Here is a 7245-nt window from a genome sequence, read left to right on the forward strand (position 1 = left end):
CATTTGTTTTCCGTATTGACGTAAATTCTCACGACAAGGCAACATGTCTTGTGCTTGTTGATTTATTGTGAGTTATTGACTCTGGAAACCAGTTATGATCACACATTCGTGTCGTAATTCACATCAAGGGAACCAGAGGTGGTTAGAGAGTTAGTTTAAAGTGATGATGGCGATATTGTTTTTGTTGATTTATTCGTGTCCAAATTATTTATAGATTTCTTATTACCTTATTTTGGTTGAATGAGACATGTTAACTTCCAAGCCTTATTGGCGACCAATTTTATTTTATATGGTTTTTATTCTGGGGTTTTTATATGAACGATACGTAAATATCTTGGATCGTCATGAATAAAAAAAAAAAAAAAAAAAAAAAAAAAAAAAAAAAAGCATTTATTTAAGCTTCTTATCATCTATCGATTCCTTTTAAAATTATCCAAGATCTTACGTGTTTAAAAAAAAATAGATTAAAAATGATTTCCTTTGCCTCGATTGCAATCGCGGTTTTTTAATGAAAGTTTGGTCACTATGATTATGTGCAGCATAGTAGTATAATCCTTGAAAATGTGTTTCCCTGGTGTAATTACTAAGAGTAATTATTCCAGTAAACGTCCCAGAAGTAAATGCACTAATATGGATTAAAATGCTATTGGGCTACAGTAACTCCAGGAATTTTTATGGAAATATACTTTTTCCCATCCGTATAAATATACGAAAAAATATTTTTTCCCTTTTCGTTCCCTATTTAATTTTTGACTTTGCTTATGTGTGTTTTTTTTTTATAGCTAAATATACTGTTTGAGAATATTACCTGATAATTGTGAAGAGCACAACGAATAGATGCCGATATTGATGTTAGTCTGCATTTTTCTATTTATGCGATAATACACATTAATTACTACCCAATGCATGTTTCTCATTCACACAACTATGTATCCCATATCCTCAATTTATTTTTAATCTTTAATTCTTTGAAAATTGAGGAAAATAACTTCCATTTTTTCGGCCTTTTACTTGCCAAGATACTTATGTTATTTGTATTTGTATTAACTTCATGGATCGCCGATTGTGGTAGTTTAAGAGTTCACACTATATTGACATGCTAGCAAATCCTTTGATTTCCCATGGGGAATTATTGCTTTGGTACCTTAACACCGTGCGTGTGGCATTTCACTTCGGGGAAGTCGAAACCATGGATTATTCAAATGCATAATCCCTCTTCTATTAAAGCTTTCTGTGATGACTGGTAGTTCTATTTCTTTTCCCTAGTCGTCTAGTTAAGCTAGCAGATTGATGATGATACATGCCATACTTAGCTTCTTCGTATGCAACCATTTATTTCTTTTAAGTATACTAGAAATGGGTATACATTTCATGTATTTTGGAAACTATACATCAGTCATGCTTAGCTTCTTCGTATGGCACCACCTATATTTTTCAAGTTTACTTGAAATCGGTGTAAATTTAATGTATTTTGGATACTTTTTCTAATGATAAGGAACCTGGTCCTAAGTTTTCATTGACATCAAATTTTATCAGTCTAACCCTCCAGTGCTTTCCCTTCCTGGATCCTTTGTGTGCTCTCAGAAAAGGCATCTCTTCTTGGCCCTCCCTTTTGTTCTAGTTCATCTCTCATTAGCTCTGATGTAATTGCTCCGTCGATTATGCCCAATGTAATCATTTGTCCTCCGCATATTTTCTACCCCTAATTAACAAGGCTCTTGCATTCCTAAATAAAGCGGTGCATTTTGTTCAAATCCTGTTCAATCTCAATTCTTTTAGTACACATAAACCTGCATTGCTTATACCAAAGAGAGTGACCGCTGTAATCCTGGAACTCCACTTATGTTTTCGAAGCCTTTTCAACAGATCATTGGTATTGTGCCTTCAAGACAAGATCTCCTGAAGCCTTAGGCTCCTATTTTATTGATGATTGCTAATTTTCACATTAGATTATTATTTGATAACTTTTAGGGGTTTGTGGTGTTTCTAAGACATTCAGTATATTCTGGCGTAAGGATTACTTTTAAACTCTTTGCTTTTGTCCATTCAGGTGAACTTTTAACCAGATACTTTTGATTGGACAGGTGCGTCTTCTTCTTTTAGGAATATTTTCTTGCTTACCAGAGAAAAATCAGTGTACCTATCGCCTATTCATGCCCTTGCTGTTGTATCACACCTAAATTGGAATTACTTTCCCCCAATCAAATAGATTTGATATAGAAGATATAGTTAACTTTTAATCGCATGATCTAGAAAAGGTTAGTACTGTGCCTCTTAATAAAATAGTTCTACTTACTTTTCTCTTCGCTTCCACCTTGTTCTTAGATTCTGATAGCGAAATCTGAAATTAATTTTCTTCTCATCATTACCACTCAGGTGTTCAAATCGGTTTTACTGAAACGTTTTCAGTATGTGGTTAATTTATGATAATAGCCTTTTACATCAGTTTTACTCCCTTTATTCTTTCTTGATTTGTTTTATTGATGATAAAGCAAAGCGGGAGTATATTAATTGGTGAATATTACCCTATGTACACTAAGCGTGTCTTAGATATGTCTGAATATTATATTTGGGCTTTAATGGTTAGATCCCAATCTCCATAAAACTGAAGTTACTTTTCGATTCTTATTCAAAGAAAGGATAATCATGACAATAATAACAGTAATACCATCGCCTCTTTTACATATTTATATAATCTGTGCATATCAATAGCATTTTTTTTCCAAAATGGTAGTGGGAAGTCATATGGGAAAGCTTATTATAGTGGGCCATCAAAACTGAATGACAACCATCAATTTATTCGCTAACGGCCCATAAACTTTGCGCTGCTGATATCAGTGTAAATAGCGCATTAGTAATTGATTTCATGGCGTGACATTCATTTATTCATGGGTGTTGCCTGCATGGTAATAAAAATGCCAACTATGCATAAAACTCTCTCTCTCTCTCTCTCTCTCTCTCTCTCTCTCTCTCTCTCTCTCTCTCTCTCTCTCTCTCTCTCTCACTGTATACAGTCATACACGATTGATATGTGTATTTGTTTAATGTCCACAGTTATACTTTTGTGAATTTATATCTTGAAATATGGTTAGGTAATTGTAACTTATGGTTCTTTTTTATCTGTATTAGTCTTTTTCATACGCTTAATTAATTTTGAAATAACAATCTTTCTTATTAACAGTCTTAGTGTACTAGTTTTCACAGGAAATTTAAGAACTATCAGATTCATTAACCAAAGACCTCACGTTCATTTAAAAAGCTGTCAATATGATGTTCGAAGTATTTTCTTTAAGAAAACTTAGGTTTTTAACTATTTACACAGAATTTATTCCAGAGTGAAGGAAGAAATTAAAATTAAAGAAGTAACTTTTTATCGGAGGCAAAGAGAAGGTATCCTTACTTTAGTCCAAGATGGGAAATCTTAAGAAAGTTAGGCATTTTGAAGAAAGGAAATTACCTCTCCGATTATTAGCACCGTTTACAGTACTGTATTAGCCGTCCATTTCTTGGGTATATACACCAACCTCCTTGATATACACAAGGAGAGCAAAAAAAAATAAATTCTAGTTTTGGGAGCTACACGTGAAGGAAAACGCTAGCTGTTTTGCATCATTTTGAAACACCTGTGCGACTTCCTAGCGAGAACAGCAGTGACGCTGCCGTTATCAGTTGAGAGATAAATACAAAGTTTATTATTTGAAGTAGTGATTTTAAAGATATACTTTGTCATGGGGCCGTTCACATAAAATCCTTGTTATGTGCAATTTTGATCACTATCACTTGTACCTGCATGCATTCCATGAATGGGCAATTTTGTTTAAGCGACTGAATATTGAGATGTGTTGTTATTATGTGGTGACCTAGCGAAGAAACTTCAACCATTTTTACAATCACAGATGCCCTTGAACAGGTTTTGAAAAGATGTAATTAATAACTACATTTATAAAAGTGCAAATTTTGCGTAAACCCAAGTACTAGCTATGGCTTATGTAGTTAACTCACCGTGATTAAACTGATTTCGGTATAGCTGATAGTATGTGCAAATTTCAACTTTATCACTTTGAAATGCTTAATCATGCGCTTCTCCAAGTGTCCTCAAATTGTTTAAAAAATCGTGACTGGCTACCAAACTTATTGGGATTCAGGAGGTTTTAAAGATTGGCATAATTGTTTAACGGAAGACAAAAACTGGAACTCAAAGGGAACAGATTTTTTAAAAATAAGAAAAAAAAGAAGTTAATGAATAGAAATAAATCGATGATGAAAATAAAGCCTTTAGGAAAATTACAACTGTTACAAGGTTTATTTCGGTATAAATACACGAATAAAACTTTATTTCGACTAAAAGTTATTCGAGGAAATTCATATATCCAGATCCGAGAGCGTATAAATTTTATCGAGATCTTTTCCATTTCTTCATAATGCCGTAAATCTTGTATGTCTGCGAGAAACTAATTTCCTTATTGGAGCTGCCTTGAATAGAGTAAAAACGTCCTTCAGTAGCTTTTGCTAATTACGAAGATAATCTCGTTTTCAAGCTGGTATAATTTGCCAAGTCTCAGCTGTGTGCAAAAAATAGTCTCTTAGTTATCTCTCCTTGCTGTCGTTTCCTCTTTCTTATCTATCTCTCATTCTGTTCTCGCTCTTTCTCTCCGTATTTCTCCCCTCCTCCCTCTTATACTTTCACATTCAAAGTTTCTCGGTTCATTTCATCTTTTTTTTTTTTCTTCCGTATCTATTTTCATAGAGTCCGGTGTCTGATATCCGTTTGTGTGTCTCTCCTCCATCCTCTTTGTTATTATTCCCCAGTATCGATCTCCTACCTTCCTCCGTCTTTCGTTCCCCTTGTGCGTTTTCTTATCATTAGGGCAGGAACCAGTTTTAATAATGCTTTCAAATGAACAAAGGTTCCTAGATTAGAGTTAGAAGCTGAAAAGCATAACTGGTATTTGAATATCATTCAATGTATTCCTATCGCTTCTGATAAGGCACGAAAGGACTTGGCATTAGAAAATGAAACCTGACCTGATAAGAGCTGAGGTTTTTCCTTTTTTTTTTTTCGCTAAATTTTTGCTCGTGGATCTATTCTATCACACAAGTCGAGTCAAAAATTACCCAAAATTTAAATTGCATATTCGTTGATTAGAATTTTTTCCTCCTCCCCCTTTTATAATTGGAATTTCACTCGCTTCCTGGGAATTATATTTTCCCCACGTTTTTGCTATTTCCTGAATAGCTACATTTTATATTCTCCTTTGTTTAATCCAACACTGAATAAAAGATAAAAAAAAAGATTCCCCTAAAGAACAGGACCTCAGCTCACTTGAGGTAGTTTTCACTCTCATTGCGCTTACTGTTCTTTACAGCTCCCACAAGTAACATAAGAACTCTTCTTTTGTCTCCGGTGGAAGTGGAGAGGCTGAGACTGTATCTCTGACGGCCCGTTGGGTACCAACAGTTGGGTTTAGAATTAGGTATATATGTATTGAATATATCAATTCAAGTTTGTATATGAGCTTTTGATAATAATATTCTTGGGAAAGGGGTCTTTTAGTCGTGTTACGCTTTTGGTGTCCTCATTAGGTGACCAGGAATGCACTCTGGTCTTATTACTAACTTATCTAAAAGAGAATTCCTCTTTGAATGCGAATATTTAGCATTATCTGTTTCCTTATTATTTATTGTATATGGAATTAGAAAATAAACATTGTTATTATTATTATTATTATTATTATTATTATTATTATTATTATTATTATTATTATTATTATTATTATTATTGTCTAAGGCGTATCGAATAAGTCGCTCCAAAAATATGTTACGCAAATGTTATTGTAATTTTCTAAGAAGTCTAAAATTTCTTGGATCAACAAAATTTCTAATATTGTTTCATCATTTGCTCAGATCTTATCTGTAGTTTATTTTTACTTTTCCTCAATATATACTAATTACGTTTGTATTTGCGAATCAAATTTTGTTATAATATTTAATGGAAGATTAATTGTAAGAATAAAAATCTGGCTTTGAAATAGCTTTTCAATGTTTACCTCTTGCTTTCTTCTTACCGCTCTAGTAATTCTCTTAGAAGAGGGCTCTTTATTTTGTTTTCTGGTAAAATCCACGTATCAAGACAAAACTGCGGATAATGTGTAGTATAATTTTCAAAACACACTTTATAGTACTTTGTTCATTCGTTAGATTGTCTGGCCCTAGTGGCCAGATTTAAGATTGGCTTAGAGTGGTAAACCAATAGCCACCAAAATATTTTGGTATTTAACTAATTGTTAACGCAATTTCAAGTTGAAATTCTGAAGGAGTTCTGTATAGCTTTCTAAATGCTATTTGGCGAAACACATTGCTATAAATTTCTCGAGAACATTGGAACAATTCAATATTATCTTGTGTATGATTGTTAGAATATTTTGAGTGATTCTAGCAAAATTGTAAAGAATTCTGGAAATCAAAATGATTTTCGAATAAGCAAAGCCTTCCTGGTTATCGAAATATATTATTTAGAAGGTTTAATGATAGAACTGCAGCCTTAAATCTTTATGATAAAGAATAAGCGTGTTTTATTAATTTCTTACGCCTTAATTTTATGATTAAAAGTTTAAAATGATCCCATGATGATTTTCTGGAATTAATAAGCCTGAATTATTTTCCCTATAACAGAAACATATTTTTTTATTTTGTTACTGTATATATTATATTCCATTTGCTGATCAATGTACAATGATTGCTTAAACGTGTTACGGTTTTATCAAAATGTTATGAAAGTCTGGAACAGAAGTATTTGTTGATTGCTCACAATTATAAGAAAAATACTTCGATTATTTATATCTTGCCTGTTCCTATGAACTATTGTGTATTTCATATTTAGAGGCCATAGTCTATTTTAATACAAAATGTATTTCTAGTTCCTGTAAAGGTGTCGTTTCGAAAGCATTAGTTTCTGGGAAATGTCTATTTATCATGACATTTTCTCCTTTTGAAGTTGATAAACCTTTATATTCGAGATATTGTTCATTTACATCTTTACATTTTTATCTACACTCTCCTGTACTAAATCTCGTAAAATCTCAATATTACTGCATTCAATTTTAGCAATACAAAAGATGGAATAACATAGTGAGACCGTCGGTCGTTTGGTTCCCGCACTGTGACGTCACTGGTGCACGTCGACTAGGCAGTGCACTTATTGGTTATGTTTTGCCAGTAATTTGTTACTATGCTGATGTTCACAAT

The sequence above is a fragment of the Palaemon carinicauda genome, chromosome 4 (genome assembly GCF_036898095.1).
Source record: "Palaemon carinicauda isolate YSFRI2023 chromosome 4, ASM3689809v2, whole genome shotgun sequence".
In the NCBI taxonomy this organism is placed as follows: domain Eukaryota; kingdom Metazoa; phylum Arthropoda; class Malacostraca; order Decapoda; family Palaemonidae; genus Palaemon; species Palaemon carinicauda.